General features: G+C 45.3%; 1 long non-coding RNA gene across 1 annotated transcript in view; it reads left to right on the forward strand.

Annotated features, from left to right (window-relative positions):
- The first annotated feature begins 13,185 nt into the window (after nt 1-13,185).
- Nucleotides 13,186-22,945, forward strand: part of LOC144123134 (uncharacterized) — a 46,617-nt gene continuing 36,857 nt past the window's right edge. The window contains exon 1 of the long non-coding RNA XR_013313015.1: nt 13,186-13,269. This is a non-coding gene — a long non-coding RNA (uncharacterized LOC144123134). The remainder of the gene's footprint in view (nt 13,270-22,945) is intronic.

Below are 22,945 nucleotides of genomic sequence, written 5' to 3' on the forward strand. Positions count from 1 at the left end.
TGAGGCCCAGCAAGACCCAGAGTCATTCCCCTCTCACCATGGATGAGCATCGTTCTCCTGGAAGGACGATGTGCCCTTACGAGCTGCGCACGCAAAGCGTGAAGAGTCCAGTCGAGACGGGCCAGCTATCTCTACCATGTAACAGCTGCTGTCGCCGCATATGATTTGCGTACAAATACAGAGACAATCACGTGTGGCCAGGATGGCGCAGAGGTATAAAATCAGCCTTCCGTTCAAAAGGACCGGGGTTCGAATCTAGGTGCCCGGCAAATCTGCACCGTGATTGAAAAAAAATACTCCCTGTGTCGATGGAACTGCATAACCAGACCTAGGGTGCGACGTGACCTCGGTGACCAGAACCGAGAACGCATTCCCTCACCAGATCAGGATTTAGTGAACGACAATCTCAGAGCTATCACTATGGAATGCGCAGTAGATGTATTGCGGTAGGATTGTTCGACAGGATACAGGCAAGCTGTCTCAGGTGACGGAAGATCAGGTTAAGAAACGCCAATTCATGATAGCCTCTAGCGCTAAAGACAGACTACAACTGGCAGAGCTACCAAAGTTAATAAGAGCAAGATAGCCGACCAAAGAAGGCCTAATATTCAGAGAATTGAGTATGCTATAAAGAATGACGGTAGTCTAAATGCAGTCAGCCGTAAACTCCGCGTAGGTAAAAACCAGATGTATGCGTTAAGAGATAAAGATAGCAATGTCATTAGCAATATCGATAAGATAGTTAAAGTAGCCGAGGAGTTCTATATACATAAATTTATACGGTAGCCAGTGTAATGGGAGCGTTAATGAGAGAGACAGTAGCGCAGAGCACTTGGACATCCGGCCAGTAAAGAAAGAAGTAATGATAGCCTTTGGAGCCAGGCAAAGGGTGAAAACAGCTGATAAGGATCTGTTAACAGGCGGTCTGTTGAAAGACTGGAAAGAGATGATACTAGAAAAACCGGCCACCATATATACGCAATGCCTTATTACCATGGCCGTACCAGAAGCTTGGATGAACGCTAACATTATCTTAATACATAAGAAAGGAGACGTGAAGGACTCGAAAAATTAGATTGATCAGCTTACTGTCCGTTGCCTGGAAGTAAAAACGTTTGTGTAGCTCCACCTCACTACACAGTCGCCCAAAATTGTATGAAGGCAATAAAGGACTAAATGCTCCTTCTTCTCTTCACAATATCAGGCGACTGGGTAGCGAGGTAGAGCTACAATGAACGTTTTTCGAAGAACTCGCGCCCCGCAAAGTTTTGTCCTCGATAGTACCATTCTATTAGCTATCAGCGCACTTTACAGAAGAAATTTTTTCTCACTCGTTCTTGCACCATTCGCTGCACTGCCGGGCGAGTATTGGTCAATTTTCGATGAGCAGAAAAAACATCAAATTTGCAATTTATGCCCAATTTTCGCATTCTGTGCGCCTTCTGCGGTTAAGTGGCTGACATAAACTATATAGTATGGACATGTCAGAAAAACCCAGCTCTAGAAAGGCTCAATAACCCAACAACAGAAAAGTGGACACGGCGACAGTATTTGCAGTCTGGCACTGAACCGCTTTCCTTTTGCTATGCAGGCCCTACTTGCAGCCTTTCTGGCGTGGCTATCGGCCACTTCGTGCGGCCTGATATGCCATCCTTCGACACCACCGACAGTGGATTTCCACCGCGCCTGCGCGTCTGACGAGGTGCTTTCTTTGCATCTTGCGTTCACGTCCTTCCTGGACGTACCCGGCCCGGTACAACTCACTTGCAATCCACCTTTCGGATCGACAGCAATATCATCCTCTTCCAAGTATTTAGGAAGCCAGCACAGAAACTTCTGCTTCAGTGAATACGCCGTCAGTAGTTGCAATCTGGCACTGAACCTCTTCCCTTTTGATATGAGGGTGTGTACTGCCCTTCCTTTATATGCTGATAAAAGTAATAACGTCTGCTTAGTACTGTTTCCGTGTCCAGAAGTGTTGTGCGAGGTTTTCTGTGAATGTTTTTCTACGACCCTTTTGCTGTTGCGTGCGGGTGATGTGGAGGGCAACCCTGGGCCCGCAACCAAACGCTCAGATTTGCTCCAAGTCATTGGATCTCTACCCTCTGATACCGCGGAAGAGATGAAAGTTATATTTCAGCTGCTAAAGGACGTTCACACTCGTTCCCTGCAAAGTTCTAAAGCTCAGACGCTATCAGCAGCTGACATTAAAGTTATCAGAAATGGACAGAAGGCAATTGAAACAAATATAAATGATATTCAGAACCGTTTAGAAGTGTTGCAGGAAAACTAAAAAAAACCAGAAGAGCTGAGCGACGAAATTTCAAGCATTCGAACTCAAAAAGATGGACGTTTCACGCAGGTAAGGTCATTACAATCACGACAGGGTGAGGTTGATGACCGATCGCGGAATAAGAACCTAATTTTCTACGGCATTCCAGATGCCAATGAAAACTGGCAGGGCACTGAGGAAAAACTAACTGCTATTCTTAACGACTGCGCTTCTGACTCCCTTTCGCCCTATGCTATTGAACGTGCACGCCGTTTAGGAACCTTCAGAACTGAAAAATGTCGTCTGGTCAGTGCGAAATTTGTGAATTTTAAAACGAAAAACTTGATCCTCTCCAACTGCAACAGCGTAAGAGAAAGCAAGGTCATACTTACTGAAGATTATTCAGTCGCAACTCGTCTGGCACGTAAAAAGCTTCTCGATTTTGCGAAAAGCCAACCTGATTACTTCACTCTCAAGATGCGCTACAACAAGTTACTTATGAATAAGAATTGTTACATGTATGATTCGAACACAAACACCGTAATTAACTTTGATACACGCAGCGCATATGCCAGTTCAACCTCTGCCGCTAGCTTGGATAGCACATCCTAGGCATGCGAGAGGGGTAGTGGTCAGGCATCCAGAGCTTCAGCATCGGTTCTTTTTACTAACATCAGAAGCGTTCTTAAACAAGTATAACTCTCTATCATCAGTTATCGACACTTGTTCCGATAAAATCATCGCGTTAACTGAAATTTGGCTAACTGCGCATGTTCGCGACACTGATATCTTTTTTGACGCTCATTGTTTTTCGTTCTTCCGCTGTGATCGTGGCACGCAGAGAGGCTGCGGAGTGCTTCTCGCTATTTGAAATGATATCCCATCATCATCAAGTATACATGTCCAGGCTAATCCAGAAATAGTATGGTCTGCGCTCACTGTTAATCACCTGAGAGTAGTAATAGGCATATGCCACCGTCCACCTTCCTCGATGCCTACGTTTATTGACGAAGTTTACGATGCTGTTAATATCGTCGCAATGCGCTTTCCTTAAACCCCACCACTCTTATTCGGCGATTTCAATATTTCGAACATAACATGAAATACGGACTCCCCTTTAATGTCCCCGTTCTCGCCTTAAGGTGCGAATTTTTATGTGTGCTTAGTATTCTCGCTAGAGCAATTGTGCACACAAGCAACTAGAATGACATCGCGCCGAATACACTAGATTTAATCTTGACAAATCAATCTGACATTGCCTCATCTATTACATACCTGCCGAATACTAGCAGAAAAGAAAAAATGATAGACTAAAAGAAAGCAAATTTTCAGGCGATAAATATTGAACTGTCTCTTTTTATCGATGTTTTCCTTGACAGCTTTGATAACCGCAGTGTTGAAACTGAATGGAGCATGTTCAAACCTTAAATCTCCGAACTCACTGAACAATACAGTCCTCAACGCACTGTTACCACCCACTCAAACGCTCCCTGGTACAATAATCACATTAAGTGTTTAGCTAACAAAAATAAACGCCTCTACCACATCGCAAAATTCTGGCCAACTAGTGAGCGTTGGGCTTCGTATACGGCGGCTTCCAGCTCGTATGTTCAGGCGCTCAAAATCACTAAAAAGCACTTCCACTCGCATGTTCTGCCCTCAATGTTAACGACCAATGTGAAAAAATTCTGGCGGGTCATTAATCCTTCTATCGATGATAGCATCGCTTTATGTGACCCATCGGGCGTCCGACATTTGCGCCACGATTCTGAACCGCGCATTCACTGACAATTTTACAGCCATGTGTGATGTACATATGCCAACAACTCACCACATGAACAATGTTTCCATGTCACCTATAGCTGTTGCTACTCCTGATGTCGGTAAGCTTATTGATGAACTCAGTGTTCATTCCGGTCCAGGTTTCGACTGCATGAACTCAAAGTTCTTAAGAAGCATTTGAGCTTTTTATTCTATTATAATAACCAAACTTTTCTAGCTATCACTTCACCAATCAACGCTACCTAGTGTGTGCAAAATCGGAAAGGTGGTTACAGTCTACAAATCCGGCTGCAAAGCATCCCCTAGTAATTATCGTCCCATTTTCCTTATCAGTACTGGTTGCAAAATGCTTGAACATATATTCACTAACGTTGTTAAATTACTCGAATCTAACTCCATTTTTTGTCTGCGCAACATGGTTTTCGAAAATTTTACTCTTGCGAAACACAGTTAATATCGCTTACACATGCATAGCATCGCATTCTAGAGCTATCAACACTAGCTGACTGTGTATTTTTAGACTTATCAAAGGCTTTCGACAAGGTATATCACAAGCTTTTACTTCCCAAACTAAAACAACTGAATAGTGTTTGTAAATTATTGAAATGGATTGAATGCTTTCTACTTACTCGCTCATAATTTGTTTTTGCTAACGGCTCTAACTTCAGTTTTACCGAGGCGTCTCCCAGGGTTCCACAAAGTTCAGTTCTTGGACTGTTTCTAATTTACATTAATGATCTTCCCTCACTTGTGAGCTCTCATATTCACCTGTTCGCTGATGATTGCGTCATTTTTAGAGAAATAACCAACGCTAACGACACTACAATACTTCAGTCATATCTCAACACAATAGGGAACTTGTGCAAAAACTGATTAATGCAGCTAAATATTAACAAATGCAAAGTCATGCGTGTATCTAAAAAAACTTCTGCCCCGCTCCACTACTACACTGATAACATTTCGTTGGAATCAGTCTGGTAATGTAAATACCCAGGCGGTCACCTTACTTCAAAGCTTAATTAGTCTTTTCATGCCGAGAACATAATTAAAAATGAAAATCGCATGCTATGCTACTTACGTCGCAACTTTTTAAAGGTTTCTTTGAATTTTAAACTATTGTTTTATAAAACACTAATACGATTTAAACTCGAATATGCAACACCTGTCTGGGACCCCGCTCATGGCAACTTAATTTTTGATCTTGAGATGGTGCAAAATACTCTACGTTACATCCTTGCTAACTACAACCGCACAGCGAGTATGACTGCTATGAAGTCTAATCTCTGACTCCAAACACTAACATCGTGTAAAAAAGCGCTTCGTCTCGCCATGTTCCACAAGCTGTATCATCATCCCGCTTTACGTGATCACGTCATCCCCCAGCCAATTAATGTATCCCACCGCATTGATCATAATCACAAAGTCAAAATTGCGTAATGCAATACGAAATGCTTCTCGCAGTCATTCCTGCCGCGAACCTCACGTGACTGGAACCACTTTCCCGCAGAAGTTGCTTGCATTGTAAATTATGACCAGTTCCACGTAGCAATAGCGAACATTGTATATTCAGATGCTCTTTAAACATTCTTTTAACGACCTGTATTTTATTTATTTTCTTTTGTAAATTTACCACTTTCCCTCTGTAATGCCACCGACGCTGAGGGGTAATATAAGTGAAAAAAAACAACTGAAGACTGGAAGGCGGCGCTGTCCAGCTAACATTCGGAGGACCAGCTTTCGCTTGTGAACCGGGCAAGAGCGGAGTCAAAAGCCAATGAGCTCCAGGAATGAGGGCCCTTCCAAACGTTTTATCCATTTAATGTTTTTCTCTCTGTCTCTGTGCGACATTGCATGTACGTGCGGGATAACGGCAACCTTTAGTGGAATTTGTAAAATCATTCTACCCTGGCGCGTGAATCTCTTCCGACTTACTCTTAGCAATTATTCTTTCACACAGTCTTGTGATCAACCTATTAGGATGCCCTGCTTCCCAAAGCCTGGTAATCTGGTCATCCACGCTACCCTCAAGTTATGGCAGACAAGAATTGCTTAAAGTTCTGCGAAAACAAAACATGGCGACGCCATCTTTAACCAAATTTGGCCAGACTTATAACTCAGCAGTGACTTGACCGAATGCTGGGAGTACTTCTAGCAAACCTGACGCGGCTCGAGAGGTACATCCAAATGTAGAAACTGCATGCTACCTTGGTTAGTGAATTGCATGGTAAAAACAAGGCATTTAGTATTTGTGGCGAACGTGTCCAAGACATCCTGTGTAAACGCATCTCGTAGACCTTTTTATATATGCGCATGCCTTCGTATATATAACATCTGTTATACTACGGACCATAACCAACTTGCCCAGCTTTCTGTCCTCCTAATGATGACGGTATAGAAACTTTTAAATAGTTGTCAAATGGCTCAAACCAGGGCAAGTGAACGTGTGCAAGAACCTTAAATATTCAATGCCACGTGGAAAGGAAAGTGGAGTGAGCGGTATTTCAGTCAGATGAGGCAGAAAGGTCAGATGAGGTCGAACCCGCCCCTTTTGGGTAAGCAGCCGAGCGCCATGACCACTGAGCCACCGTGCCAGCCGCTTAAAAAAATGAAATCAAGGGCACGGCTGCTGATGTTTTGCGGGGAATGCAGAAACATGTAGAGGACACGACTTCAAAGTGCAGCATGTGCTTTTCTTTTCGCCTTCCGTCAACCAGAAAAGCCAGTCATCAAAAGGCCTGCTGCGCTTTTTCTTGGGAGATAGTTGGAATCGATCTCTGTGACTATGCAGGAGCTTCCTTCCTAGCCGCCTATGATGCGTACTCATATTAACCCTAAGTGGAACGTCTAAGGCACACCTCAAGTGAAAGCGTAAGCAAGAAGCTCGAAATAATTGTTGCTTGGCATTACATTCTGTAAGAAATGCATATCGACTGTGGTCCGCAGTCCAGCTCGAGTGTCTTTCACAACTTCGGCCGATTTAGTGATTTCAAGTATGTCTCAAGCCAGACATTTCTCCGAGCCAATGTTCTTGCCAAGAAAGGAGTTCGGATGGTGAAGAGCCTCCTGGAAAAGACTAAAAATGCTGAGAACCATTCTAGGTCGGTATTCAGAACAATTGTTTATGGCCTTTGAAAGATGGTCAAAGGCCAATTGAACTATTAATGACACGGTAATTGCGGGGACGCCTCACTGATTTTGGATTCCAGTCTACAGTGGAGGTCAAGAAGCATGGACAAAACCTAAGCCAGCTATTTCATTCCCAGTCCTGTCGAGGGGAGGCGTGGTACGTATTCAGGACGACTATAGATGGACAACAACAGTTCAATATCAAGCAGCTCCGCGATCCTATCTGCTCATGACAGGGGACTGCAGCACCGTACGACGTAACCGGCGACACATCCAAAAAACAAGAGAATATTTGCTAAGAGACACGAGCGTGGAGCATGAAGACCTGAACCACGTCAGAGGTATTACTCCCGCACTACACCCAAGTTCAACAGAGCATGAAAGCAGGGGTGAAGACGGGAAAACTGCTACAGCACGGCGGCCAGCTTCGGCGCTGTTAATAGCGTCAGTAGTCTCACATAGAAACAATCAGCACACATGTTTCTCCTTGGTGTCTCCCAGTATATCCTGTCTACTCGTGGTCGATTGCTTCAAGGCCTGCCGTGAGGGACCACTAGGAGACGGTCCTGCGCTCATGTGGCCACAATCAAAATGCTTTGCTGCGTCAGCGTGCGGCCGTCTTCGACCGAAAAGAACGACAGGCTGAAGTTTGGACTAAAAAGCGCCCAATTTCCGGTGTCGCCTCACACGCCGAGAGCCACCGCAATGAGAAACCTAGTTATCTTCTCCATTTGCGGCCATGCCTGGAGACATGTCTTGTTTCCGGTGTCTCCCTGCAGCGTGCCTGCCTCACAAATTAGGTATTTGTAGCACAGGTTTTGGCAACATGCGTCGACAACTAGCTGGCCATGGGAGAACAAGTGATGACCTAGCACCGCCCACGCGGCCTAGTCGACATTTTTCTCTCTCTCAAAGTTGAACACGTGACCGGGCGCGTCCACAAGTGAGGGAAAGTGCAAAATTTGGCGTGAAAATGAACGTTCAGGCCACTCCCTCAAGGGCGAGGCCGTCCTCTACCAAGAGACATAGCTCTACATAAACCGGCATTGAGTATGGCCGAGAGACTCTCCGGTTTGCTCTTGACGATGTAAAATAATGAAATAAACCCATTCGTAACCTTTTCCCCTCACCCAGCTACTACTTCACTGGACGGGAGTGCTGTCCTGGCGGTGGGAACGGGCGTCGACTTGACCGCGAATCCGTCAAGTAGCAGCAGCAGTAGCGACTCCGAACCCTCATCTAACAGCGCAAAACTTACCAGGTCGCAGTATTTAACATGAACCGATGACCCAGGCACAGCCAGATCAGCTGTATAATGACAAGAAGCAGTTGACAACATGCACCTGATGCGGCTGATGATTTCGAAAATCTGCGCATGTCTCCACGCGTGCGCCATCAAGACTTACATACTCTCAAGACTTTCAACAATTTTTCTAGACCATCCTTTATGTGTGTGTTTGTCTCGACTCTACTGCGTTCTACTATACTCCAGTTTCTGTTCTGTATTTTACTTGCGGAAGGGAAGATGTATCGATAGGTAGTGGGTTACGCTGTGGACCTCTGGCCAGGCTGGCGAAACCCACGGGATATAAAAGGAAGCGCAAAACAATAAAGGGGGTTCTCCCTGGTCAGTCACAGTGTTAGCGTCCTGTAATTCCAAACAATACCCACTCAAACCGAACTTTCTGGAGCACAATGAATGACCTAGAATAGCAGTGCTGTTGGCCCAGAATCCACGCCGGGAATATTTTGCAAGGAAAGGGTATGGTCCTCAACAGAACAAGGCAATGAGTTTTGGCCGCTGCTCACAAACAAATAGCAATGCTTTGAGCAAACGTTAAGTAAAATGAAATAGACTATACTAAAACTCCTCTGAGCCCAATAACCTTGTTCTTGGTGTCCCCAGAGAAAAAATAATGGCTGCAGCTTAGCTGGGCTAAGCCCGGTTATGTAAGCGAAATCTTTGTTATGCGTGTTTATGCTGTGTTGCTAAGCCAGGTTAGACTGAACCTCTTCGACCGTCGCCGAAGCCGAATTCGTGGCAGAGGCAGTGGCGGAGGCAGAAGCAGCAGCGGCTGCCTCCAAAGCTCTTCGCTGCCGCCTTTCAGCAATCTTCAACTGCCCTTGAGCCAGTCGACGGTCCCGTTCTTCGTCGGTCTCTGCCGCTAGCTTGGCATATTTAACTTCCCTACATCAAGTTAAATACTAAAACTTCCTTACATCTAACATTTAACTTCCCGACATCTAGCTAAATACTAAAGAGCGTGATTGGCAACGTCAGCGGAATGATCAGACTCAGCCCGTCCTATATGAGATCGTCCCGACGGCGTAGACGTTCCCGGCCGATTCGCTTCATTCATAGCGGGAAACTGCGATGTGGCTGTGCGTGTGCACCCGAGAGCGGCGCCCTCTCCCAATCATGCAAACGGCGAGTCGTGTTGTTAGAAACGTGGACACAGCTCGCAAGGTGGCGGTCGGAGCAGCAGCGGCGAGGCACCTGGTTGGTCACGTGGCTGACACACCCCTCCTCCACTTGAAGGTCAAATGTACAACGCCGATGGCTTTGGTTGACGAGGCTAGTAAAGTTTTACTTTAAAAACTAGCGCTTTCCTTTCTTTTCGTTAACCCGCCGCGGTGGCTGAGTGGTTAGAGCGCTCGGCTGCTGATCAGGAGTATCCGGGTTCTAACCCGACCGCGACGACATCGTTTCGATGGAGGGGAAACACATAGGTGCCCGTGTGCTGTGCGATGTCAGTGCACGTTAAAGATCCCCAGGTGGTCGAAATTATTCCGGAGCTCTCCGCTACGGCACCTCTTTCTTCTTTCACGCCCTCCTTTATCCCTCCCTTACGGCGTGGCTCAGGTGTCCGCTGATATGTGTGACAGATATTGTGCCATTTTTTACCCAAAAACCAATCCAATTCTTTTCGTCACATGGACTTTCGTCTCTATATAAACTGAAAGTTTTTAGGACAAAAAATGACGCAGCTACTGTCTCGCATATCTCGGTGGACACCCGAACCGCACCGTAAGGGAAGGAAAAAGGAGGGAGTGAAAGCAGAGAGGAAGAAAGAGGTGCTCTAGCGGAGGTCTCCGGAGTAATTCCAACCACCTGGAAATCTTTAACGTGCACTGGCATCGCACAGCACACGGATGCATTCTGCGTTTCCCCTCTATCGAAACACAACTCGGGTACTGCGGCTCAGAAGTCGAGTGCCTTAACCACTGAGCTACCGTGGCGGGCCGTCTCTATCTGGAAACAGTAATCTGTGTCTTAAGGTTGATCCGAATGGCATGATAAAAATAGGTTTCAATAAGTGTTAGAAAAACAAATTCTATTGTTTTATCAGCAGTAACTCGGTATGTTAATCACAGTGTGCAATTAACTTTCAAAACCTGTTCCCTGGATAGGGTTGCTGAACATAGTTTCTTTGTGTAACGTTTCATGGAAAGTTACGCAGGGTATCCTATGTAAGCTATATAAGAAATAATATAAGTTCAAGGTATTTGCATGCCAAATACATTGTGTGCTTTAATTCCTGTAAACCTCAAACGGCATTTTTATTTTACTGCTTTTCACACTAGGCTGCGATATTGCTGAATTATTTGGGGTGTGACAGTCAAAACAAACATCGAAAGTCTTCTCCTGACGCAAAAAAGGGGTGTCAGATTTATTGAGAACTTATCCAAGTCTAATTCTGTCCGCCGCAGTGGCGCGCAGTGATTATGGTGCTCTGCACCAAAGGCGCGGTTTCCATCCCGGCCGCGGCGGTCGAAATTCGATGGAGACTAAATTCTAGAGGCTTGCGTACTGTCCGATGTCAGTGCACGTTAAAGAACCCCAGGTGGCAGCCAAAGCAACCCAGATCTGTTTCTACTTCATGCTACTAAATGGAGCACGCCATTATGATCATGGGAATGTCTGCGATCATAAGCTGTCGGCCCTAGTCTTCTCTGAATTTCGAGCCGACCCTAAACGCTTTATCTATGGATACATAAATACTCATTCCGCTAGTTCTTTAGGACACGTGCATTTTAAGAAAAGCAAGCTTAGGACAAACTGTGACAACTAAATGCTATCATGGCAAGACACGGAGCTTTTAAATGCCAACCTTCATTACGTGAGCTAATGGAATGGTGTCAAAGTTTGCCTCTGTATCGAAAACAGCCAGTTATATTTTATTCTAACCAATGAGCGCATTTTCTTTCTTTCGTGGTCACTAAACGCCCCTTGCTTTCTTCTTATGCATAAAATGTTTTCTTTTAACACAGCAGTAAAAAGTGTTTAAATGTGTGTTTTCTTTGGAATGAATGTATTACATTTTTGTTACAATATAAGTACTGCTGTATTACTATGTTTTGCTGTAGTAGATAATAAACAAGCGTGTTGTACCGTTGCTTATGCTGATTTCGTTGCGAGAGCTGCAGTGTGCCGGGTGTGCCAGGCAGTTCTGAATTGTATCGTCAGAAATTTCGATATACTTAAACTCAAAACATGAGTAAGTGCTCTTTGCATAAGCTTCCATGGCCAGCACAGCACATGAAAGAAGGGGCGCCGTTTGCTCGCGCCGGTGGAATTTCCGCTGGCGTTGAATTTTCTCGAGCTTTCTTGAGGCGTGGACGGGTGGACAGAGAGACAAATATTTACAGTAAAAACTTGCCTAATTTTGCAGACGGATGTGTGCAGCTTATATGATGATGTTTAAAGATATGTGCTTCTGCAGACGAACGTTCAAAAGTGTATCACTTAAGACGAAAAGGCATCCCTAATGTAGTTTTTTTGAAGTCAAAGAATTTTCTCAACTTAAAATCATTGTTCCGGGGACATGTTGAAGCTTAAAAGTACACTGCATAGTTTGTGCAACCAATGCGGTGCACTGCGCAGTAAACTGATATGCCTCTTTTTCTCAGACTCATCCTTTTAATGCCACCGGAGCCGAAAATCGCCAGTTTTCAGTTCGCTAGAAAGAGGGAGTTTGGTTGAGAACACTCCATAAAAGGGGACGCTTAATATGTTTACGCATTGTTATAGTTCTCTACACCCCTGTGTCGGTAAACTCCCTAACGTTTCTACCCGCCTGCCTTGCTGTCCAAGGCTACGTTTGAGCTGTTTGAGATTGCACTGCTTTACCCTAGAGGGTAATAGATTATCCTCTCTCCAAATCACGTGTCCTCTCTATGTACGATCTACCGTCATGATTAGTGTCCCGGTATTATCAACTCTAATTTCTTACCTGCTTCACGCTTGTTGCTTTTTGTTCCTGAACATTTCCTTCGGTGATTTTTTTTTTTCAGATTCTGGCTTGCCGGACCCCATTTTTTAGCCGCTCTGTTCTTTGCCCCATGATTCGTTACAGCAAGTCTGCACCGCCAGGACATGCATGCTCAAAGCTTTATTTCTTGGGGAATTTGATAAAGCTGCAGTTCATTACCAAGACGTTCAGCTAATGTAGGTTTTAGACAATTATTATTTATTTCATTGCATTTTTCCTCCTCGTTTGGATCTTGATTTATCATCCCGAGTGTTTCCACTCATAACCTCCTCTTTGGCACTTCCATTCTGATGGCATTGTTTTCACGCGCTTTCCTTATCTCCCCGCCGTCCGCTTCATGCTAAACGACTGCAAAGCAACCAAATCGAACAGAATCATCTGTGCCGCTCGCGAGCATGGCAATAGAGACAAAAGAGCACGCGTTGATTTTTACTTTGCCGCTCTTGGAAAATTATGGCAGATCTGAACAATGTGCGAGAACAGTTATTAAAACAGAAAACAAGCAGAGTCCGACGAGGCAAACACGTACTTCGAACCATTTTATTTCCTCGCGAAGGAAAGAGAGCAGGCGCCAACCTAGTGGCTGCCACTTTCAAGCGCCTAAGATGCTCTACGAAGCTGTGCGTGAATTTCTTGCGTCTTTGATATCATGAACAGGCTCTTTTATGTGCCTTGCGTTTAATAAAGAGATTGCCACTTGTGGGCTCTAAGGTTGAAAAAGCTGTTGTTTGGCTTCGAGAGACACTGCAGTGGACCGGTCCGGTATAACTGCGACAACGTGTGTCTCTAATTGCACCGGAATCGCACATTACACAGGTATTTATGCGTCGGCTTATCTAAGATAAGTATGCGGTCATGAAGAAATGTTGTCCTAGCCAGCGGAGATCTCTTTTTTTCTTTCGATGTTTTAGTCCTAAAATTCGCCTGATTAGATAATTCCCTGGATTTGGCAAAACTGGCTTATGGTTTACGTGGGTTTAACGTCCAAGAGCGACTCAGGCTATGAGGGACGCCGTAGTGAACGGCTGCCGAAATTTCCACCATTTGGGGTTATTTAACGTGCCTGACATCGCACAGTACACAAGCTTGTAGAATTTCTCCTCCATCGAAATTCGACCGCTGCGGCCCGGATCAAACCCGCGTCTTTTGTGTCAGCAGCCAAGTACCATAAGCAATCAGCTACTGCGGCGGCACCGAATTCGGCAAAGCTGGGATATGTGGTAGCTGCGAATCCTTGAAGCACATCTGCTGTCGGTTCATACCGCCGTCCTATGCGCTATTCTCATATGCTATATTACACAATAGCAACTCGTCAAAATATCTTTCGTTCTGAATTCTTGAACGTGGAGCACACCCAGAACGGTTAAACATGACGTCTTACATCAGCTCTAAACTGAAATGCATTTAAAAGTGTTTTCGGTGGTGTGTGAACAGTAAATAGCTACATCGGATCATGACTACGCAAGCATGAAGACAGATCTGAAGTCCTGGCCCTGACCATATTCCTAGCTTGCCTATACCTTCGGCTACGTATAATTCATTTGTGAGAAGTGCAATTGCACCAAAACCCAAAGGTAGCCCGCGAGCAGTGAGCATACATTGTTTCCCAGCGCGCTCCAACAGCGGAAGTTCATGCAGACAGCTAGGGGCCAGCGGACCCATCCTGCAGTTCTTATGCTCATATTATCGTCGAGACGAACTGACCCGCGATGTTTGCATTAGTGCTACTCAGAGTAGCTTTTATTTATCGCTGCTTCCGGCGCAGTGGCCCATTGATTATGGTCCGCCGATGCTGAGCCGAAAGTCGCGGATTCGATCCATGCCATGGCGGTTGCATTTCGATGTAGGCGAAATTCTAGAGGCCCGTGTGCTGTGCAATGTCAGTGCACGTTAAAGAACCTTAGTTGGTCGAAAGACCCGTAGCCCTTTACTGCGGCGTTCCTCAAAGCTTGTGTCGCATTGGGAAGTTAAACCTCCATAAACGAAACGAATTTATCGCTGCCACGCCGTGATCCGGTGGTGGAAAACCATCGAGAAGCAGAGTGAGAACCGTGGTGGGCACGCCAGCACGCACTCTGAATCTGGCCGCATTCATGAACAAACACAAGGCATGGTCCACCAAAAAGGCAACGCTTTCGGCACGTCGCGAACCAGCAATAAATCCTTGTATGAAGCACGAAAGGCGTCCCTGGGGAATACTGATGGAAAGTGCATGTCTATGCTCGTGCCGCCAATAAGAGGGGATCAAAAATTGTAAGATGAGTTCGCAAGACCCTCGCTATCTGCATGAGCTTTCGTTACTAGAGGGCGCTAACACGCAATTTGTCCGGTGCTCATGTGCTCCGTTTTAGTTGTCGGGCACCTGTACTAAGCGGGGTGTCTGCGAATCCTTGCCGAACCCTTCTCGCTTCATGTCCCCGTCTTTAGCGCTGTCCACAACGGGAATTTGAGACCGTAGTGACTCGCACAGATATCTCTTCTGAATAGTGGCACCTGGCATAACCTTAACGGGTGCCATGAATTATTTGAGCTGGAATGTAAAAGCGATTGGATTGCGTACTGAACCGTGTCCCAGCACTGATATTGTCTATATCACATAAAGAGTATATAAGAATGGCGGTAGATGTGAAGCCCTCGTCCTGAGAGAACTTGTCATATTTCTTGCTTTCGTGTAACTGCGCCTTCGTCACATTTAAGTTTATTTCAGTTAGGATTTTCTGAAGTCTAACGTTTAAAAGCTACTCAGGCTATGTGGGATGCCGTAGAGAAGGGCTCCAAATAATTTGGTCCACCTAGTCTTCTTTAAGTGCACTCAAATCGCACAGTACACTTGCCTCTAACATTCCGCCTCCATCGGCCATCCAACTGCTTTGGCCGGGATCGAACTCTCATGGGCCAGCAGTCGAGCACCGTAACCACTCAGCCACCGCGGCGGCGGTTTGTCGAATTTATTTAGGATCGACGTTTGTTTTGTGAGACTACTTCGGGCAGTTTCAGATTGGACTTGAGAAGGCGCAGTTTGTTCTGGGCTTTGGTGCATTTAAAACTGTATCGCGATGCCAGTTGAGGTAAGGTGTGAACTTTGCTCCTAAAAATACTCAAGCTAAGAATTTCGTTTAAATCGCCCCTTCCAAAAGGGATAATTATACATATATTACTGCGTCGATTTTTACAGAAAAATGACTTCATAATGCAAAGTGCATTTTTATTTTGGCGCCAATTCGTAGTTCATCTTGGTATGGGGCAACACACTCAGAGTAAACAATGCTAAAAGTCATTATCTACTTCTTCACCCAAGTAATTAACTTGTTAACAGGACATGTTAGCATGTATAAAGAAAACATGTTGACAGTGCATGTCTGCATATATATTTTTTCGTTGGCACTATGGTGCAAGTGAACATCAATATATATTTCGGCGGCACGCAACAAAAAAAAAATTGAACTGAGAGCCACACACAGGCAATATGTGTTCTGAATTGGCTCCAGCGTGCTGTGGTCTTTTACTGGCGAGGAAAGTATGTAATCTTCCCGTCTCTTATTCGATTGTCCTATCACTTACGGTTGGGAGATGTGGCCTACAATATCTAAAACTGATTACGACTTTGACTGGAATGTATTGTTGCTAATATCGATGTTTCATGTCCGTTTTAATAGAGTAGATCTTTATTTTTGCAGCTTGAAATTACTTTGACTTATCTCGAGAATTTGATGTCATCATGTGAGTAAATAAAAATGTGGCGCAAACAATTATAATTTTTAAATACATTGTGACTCCTACTCGTTACGCTAGAACAACTCCTAACAAAGTTCAAAGTAGCAGCTACCCGTAACACGTGTTGTCCACAGCTAATTTTATACTAGGGTACGACAAAATTTAAAGCCCCACCAATAGAAATAAAGGTAGCCACTAACTGTTCAAGATAAAAGGTTTTAAAATTGAAACATCAACTCGTCATGATTTACTGCAGGGAATTTGCTAATGTTTTATAACCAGATTATGTTTACTGGCGTTCATTTAAGCATTCTTCCGTTCTTATTTTGTAATAACAGTTTGTCGAGGAATGTTTTGTGATATTTCTGCATATAAGAATGTGTAAATTAAGCGCCCGCAATAACATCAATTCTTGGTCAAATGCTTGTTTTCTGGTATTGTTGTGCCTTTTCCTGACGGAACTAAAGGGTGAAATATCCACATATCTACTAAATAAACAATTAACCTTTAATTTTTGTAAAATTGAAGCAAGCACTAACACGTAATGTAAATAACGTTTTATATAAAATTCAATACTCTTAAGTGGTATCTTAAATAAGGAGAACAAGCGTGTTTAAACATCCTGCACTTTCTGTACAGGGTGTATATCCGTACTGGCCAAGGTAAGTGCACTTGCTAAACCAATCAACAGTCCAACCTGAGCAGATCTTAAAATCTGCGGCGTTTTATTACTTCACTTCTGTGGTGCTGGGGAAGTCGAGGCGAATAATAAGCAACTTTTGTCCTTCACCAGCGAGAAAAGTGAGTTTCAGAGAACAAGGAATGAAATATTAATTTTGAGGCGAGTCGCTTTAGCTTCGAGGGACGCACCTTGCTCCTTTCCCCTATTAGACACTAGGGTCAAAGTATTTCAACAGATTGAAAATATTGTCACTTACTCAATCATATTCCCAATAAAACATTTGGATTTCGCTCATCAGGTCTGGGACCCCACTATCTTGTCTCGCGTTAATTGGCAGGGTCACCTTCTTCTAAAAAATCTCCAATAATAGGAACACCTAGAAGAAGGCGTGTCATTGTCCTCTAGGCAACGGCTAAGAACGGGAGTGTTTGAGCTAAGCACTTAGATGTTTTAGACACATGGAGTTCAAAGCGTGCCTCTCTAATTTCCTATTCCAATAAACGTAGACTTGTTATATATGCAGCCAAACGATCAATCAGCTGCCGCGACTAATGAAGCGGCATTTCAAACGGCAAAAATGGGAAGGAGCCATTTCCTCAGATTGGCCAACATTCCTAGCAATTATTTCACGTCATCGATCTGTTTTTATTTTCTGTTTAATTTCTAGCTCGAACGGCGCCCAACACATGCCAGCGGCGCACAGCGCACAAAGAGCAGGCAGTCTGAAGGTCACGTACCCGAGTCAGCTTCATCGGAGAGAAGTAGATTGGTGACCAGGCGCACTCTCGGTAAACTGTAGTTTAAGTTAATAATCGCTTGTAGTAGCGCCAGGAATCACTTGAATAGCGCCATTTGAATAGCATCACTGCCGCCCCTAAGACGTAACCACGTCTGCACCAAAATTAAGGGGAATGGCAGGGGAGCTACGTAATATTTACACTGCAAATATTTTATGACCATGTGACGGCCCAGTTCACAATGATGACCACAGTCGGACGGGTCTATTGGTCCTTGAATACAGCAGCCACCCTTCTTCTGAGAAGGTGGTCTAATACGTTATCCTAACAAGCTGGTAGTACTACGACGGCAACAAATTTACCACCTATGATATTCTCTCCTGAAAATGTAACATGTAAAAGTATTGTATTTAAAATCCCCAACTCAATGAAAGCAGAGAGTTACTGTTTTGTGGTGCACGCATGTACGTGTTTCAGACCAAAATAACAAGTTAGGCTGCAGGAGAAGCCGGTAACAGACATCTCAACAGCGTGAAGAAATGGCACGGAAGTATGCTACGCAAACGAAGCAGTCCCCACCTAGGAATATACTATTAGTTGCGCTTTTTAGTGCGGGTAACGCAAAAATGCATCGGATAAAAACATTTTATGCCCACAGAGAGATTTATCTAAGTAGTTACGACACTGCAGGTGGTAGACAGGACACACTGAAGGTCTTGTGACGAGAGTGAATAAGATGATCCTTTTAAATAAAATTTCTTTGGGTGTGGTTTCAAAGCCTATTCAGTACTGGCACCTTCCGATGCCCCATCGGTTGCATACATTAAAAGGAAGCATATTCACAGCGGCGGTCGCGGGACCACTTCAGTGTATACCGAGTGACCTATGATATTTATTTTAAGTTAAGCTTAAAAAATAGGTCACTTGTGCGTAGAGCGATAAAACTCAGGCACCTCCATTACGAGTGTCCGCAAATTCTGATGCCATGTATACCGAGAGGGCATACATAGTTTTCCTCTTCGATATTGAAAAGGGATTAGCAATGATCTATCAAGATCTCAGACAACTTATTGAATTATGAGAATTCTAGCATCACGGTAATGCTGACTACCACCGGCTATAGCATGTAGTGTCCATGAAAGCCTGCCGTGCGAAATAACCCGTGCGAAATAATTGTGTAGCCTATTTTTACCAATTGTCTGCCTGCTTTGAAATTGTTTGGATGGAATTCAGCCTCACGCCAAAAGTGTCAAAATTTCCCATCGTTCTACTGTTGTATGCAACCGCTGCGCATTCGATATGTTAAAGTAAGGAGCTGCATAACGTGCTTTTCATCAACGTCAGTGGTAACTTTATTATTGTTTGCAAGGGAGCAAGCTTTCCAGCCAAGTAATTTTCTAAGCGTTGCTGGGTGAAGCTAAGGAATAAAAAATTCACGAAACAATTTGTCACAAGCGCCAATCATGAAAAAGAGCCTGAAAGAATCCGTGCATATATATCTTGCTGCCAGATGATAAGCGCGGTCTAGACCTTTTCAGAGCGAAAGCTCTACTACGCGAGGTAGAACTGATTTAGAGTCGATTCGCCGCTGTGACATTGGAAGCCCAGCAAAGTCAAACTAGAACTTTGTCATCCTTCCATAGCCAAATTGCCAAATATGGCATAGGGGTGAGCAAATGACAAACTACCATGTACACTGACCAGCGTTCATGTGACCTTTCACCTTGACTTTAGAGCTCAGATCCGTGTAGCCTGATGTGACATGATGAGGTGACGTAGCAATGCGATCACATCATTCTTCGCTATAAATAACGCCGGCATTGCTTTCGGTCGTCTACTAAGTTAAGCTGAGCTGAGCCTCACCCAATTTTTTTCGTTCGTTTTATGCACTTGCGGATCACGCGCGGAAGTGCGAAGCAGCTCTTCAAGCGCACGCAAGAGCTTCGCCGCTTGCGCCCGCTTGCGCCCACCTGCCGATGCTGACTCAGTGCTTTTCGATGATTGTCCTGCCCTCGCACAGGCTGCGTGAAGGAGTTAATGATGCGAACTGCAGCACCTACTATGGCGAAAACTGCGCTACGGGGTTTCAGAATCCGTTTCTCTATGGCTTTAGTCGGCGCAACTTCGTCTCCTTCGCCCTTCCGAGTGCAAGAGCTCGAGTCACCCTTAACCTCTATAGCCTCCCACTGAGTGCGCGTGGGAAATGGGCGCAGCACCACTCAGCCCCACAGCTGCTCCGCGGCCTTGCGCGGTTGGCTGTATATTGTTACGACCGTAGACGCGAGCCACATGTTCTTGTCGTGCGTGCAACGCGAAGAGAATTAAGTGAGTTCGTGGTGCTGAGCCCAGGAAGGTTCGCAGGAAGTAGCTGACTCTGACGTGGCCCAGCAACCCAGGCTGCGGGGTAGCGGCTAAGTACCTGGCGGTGTTACGCTAGCTTGCTAAATTTCTCATTCTTTTTGTCTGTGCCTGCTTGCTCCGGTTCTGGGGTGATTGGGCGCGGGACGAGAGCTTAATGTCTACTTCTTCTCCTGGCCAGGGGTTTTCCCCTTGGTCGGCATCTCTTCCTCAAGACCAGCTCCCAATTGATCTCTTTTTCCGCAGTGGTGTTCCAAGCATTCCGGTAGCGTTTGTGCCTTCCGATGGAGGCGCGATCCGACTGAACAACCCGGAAGCAGTACAGGCGGCTCTTCAGTCAACATCGAAGCACTTCATGCGCATTACCGATGTCCGGCAGTTCGGCAGGGGTGGTATTTTGTGCAGGTCATCGGATAAAGACTGTATTGAAGACCTGCTAAAATGTACGACCTTCGCCAACCACCCGTTGAGCGCATTCATTCCGCCTCATCTAGCATGTTCCAAGGGCTTGTTCCGAGGGGTCGACTCTCGATTGAGCCCTGTGGAAACTCTTGAGAGCCTCTCGCCTGCGGGAGTGATTGCTGTCCATCGATGCAGCAGGATGGTTGACGGAGTAAAAATTGCTACGGTGTCCATCATTGCCACATTTGCAGGAATATTTTGCCCATCAGAGGTTAAGGTGTGGCCATTGGATTTTCGAGTAGATCCCTTTAACTCTCTTCCCCTTCACTGTCAAAACTGCTGGCGATTTGGCCACAGCGGAAAAGCCTGCAAATCGGCCTTACGCTGCTGTGCCTGTCGGGAACGTCATTGCAGAGAGGAATGTCCTGAACAGCAAGAGAAATGTTGTTTGTGTAGTGGTGCTCACACTGCTGATTCGTCTGACTGTCCTGCACGAGCACAAGAAGTTCAGGTTCATGAGCTTATAGACAAGCGCAGATGCACGCGGAGAGGCTTTTGCCGCAGTCAAGGAGAGAGCCTCAGGCTACTCTAGTGTGGCCGCCAAATGCCCACCCATAATGGGTTCTAGTTGGTCCCAGGCTATTACAGCGGCAGTTGAGAAAGCTGTGGCAAATGCAATGGATCGCATTATGGAAACCGTGTCCGCGTGCATTTCGCAGGTCATAGCTGCACATATGACCAATCTTCTGCAAGCGTCCACCACTCCGCTCTTGTCTTCTTTGGCTACGGAAGCTACTCCTTCTTCTGTAGCAGTCGATTCCGCTCCACAGGGCCAAGAACAATGTGAACAACAAAAGACCTCTCAGGCCTCTTCTTCGAACAGCGTTATGGACGCATCCTCTATGGACTGTATGGATATGGAGTCTGATCTCCGCGCCCAGAAACGAAGTGGGTGGTCCATCTTGCCCCCCCCCCCCCCCCCGTCAAAGACAAAGAAAAGTAACGCAAGTCAAAATTCTCAGACCAGGATTCTAGAAAAGGCAGCCGTGGCTGCGGCACTCCCGCCAAGATAGGGTTCTTAAGTGTACTCCAGTGGAATTGCCGATCTATATTCTCAGCTTCAAAAAGATTTGAATTCCCTATGCAATCAGCTTCTTCCAGATTTAGTTGCTTTACAGGAAACATGGCTAACTACGAATTTCAATTATCATCTCAAGGATTACCGTCCGTTCCGACTTGAACGGTCATCACGAGGGGGAGGGTTGTTAGGGCTCGTCTCTACAATGTTTTGCCACAGGGCATGCATTTCTTTCCAATATGCGGACAATGAATGTGAAATCCTTGCGGTTGACCTCAGTGTCCCAGGTCAACAGCCCTTTACGGTAGCTACGGATATTTCCCGTCGGGTGTGCGTGAAACTCGGCCCCTTGAGTCACTCATGTCTAGTAGCCGTTCTCGGGTATTATTACTTGGAGACTTCAATTCGCACCATGTGACGTGGGGGTTTAAAACAGACAGCTTTGGTTCTAGACTATTTGATTGGGCTTCTGACAACAACTTGATCTGCATCTTTTCCGGATTACCTACGTTTGTTCGGAGTCAATGCCGCTCTGCTTTGGATTTAAATTTTTCCTCCACAGAAGTCTCTGTTATGTCTTGGCTGCCTGTTGACTGTACAACGAACAGTGATCATCTACCGATTAGGAGTCAAGTTTGCGTGTAAATTAACTTTTCCTGAGCGACATCAGCGCACATTAGTAAATTACAGTTGCTTTCAAGACACGCTAAAATCAGCCCACCAAATCACTTCAGACCCCTGCGCTCAGACAAGTGCCGAAAGCAAGGCTGCACATCTATGTTCAGTACTGGACCATGCAAGGCAAAAGTCTGAATTTTTGGTTAAGGGAACCAAGGGTGCAATCGCGAACATTTGGTGGAATGCTGAGTGCACGCGTGCATACAGACGACGGAAACAGATTGGAAGAAACTTCTCATCAATCAATGCCCAAAAAATTGGTTGGATAATAAGTATGCTGCAGAAACATTTAAGCGCACTGTCGCCCGTGAAAAGGAGGAGTATAATACAAATCATTATGCTTTCCTTTCTCAATCAGGAAATAAATGAGCTTTGTTTAATTTCGTGAGGCGCAACAAGGTGATTCCACCGGCTGCCAACATTGAATCCCTCGTTCAGTCCCCTGCTAACATCGCGAAGGCCTTAGAGGATATTGCGTGTGGCCTAGAGCTTCGCTTTACATCTGCTATACCCTCTCCTGCTATATTCACATGCACCTCAAGTGATTTCACTGAGGTCTCTATACCTGAGCTGTCGCAATATGTTCTGCGCTTATTCCCAGCGGCTCCTGGCCCCGATAAGGTCACTTCATCTATGATTAAAATTTTGTTAATTGAATCTCCTGCAGACCTGTTGGCTCTAGTTAACCATTCTATTAAAGGTCCTTGGACGATTCAGGAGTGGCGTCTTGCAGAAATACTTCTATTGCTTAAAAAGCAAGGGGAGAGCTTAACTTTAGACAACATACGCCCTATTTCATTAACATCGAACCTCGTGAAATTGGCTGAAAGGGTCCTTATCAGC

This window comes from Amblyomma americanum, chromosome 3, assembly GCF_052857255.1.
Source record: "Amblyomma americanum isolate KBUSLIRL-KWMA chromosome 3, ASM5285725v1, whole genome shotgun sequence".
NCBI classification, from domain to species: Eukaryota; Metazoa; Arthropoda; class Arachnida; order Ixodida; family Ixodidae; genus Amblyomma; species Amblyomma americanum.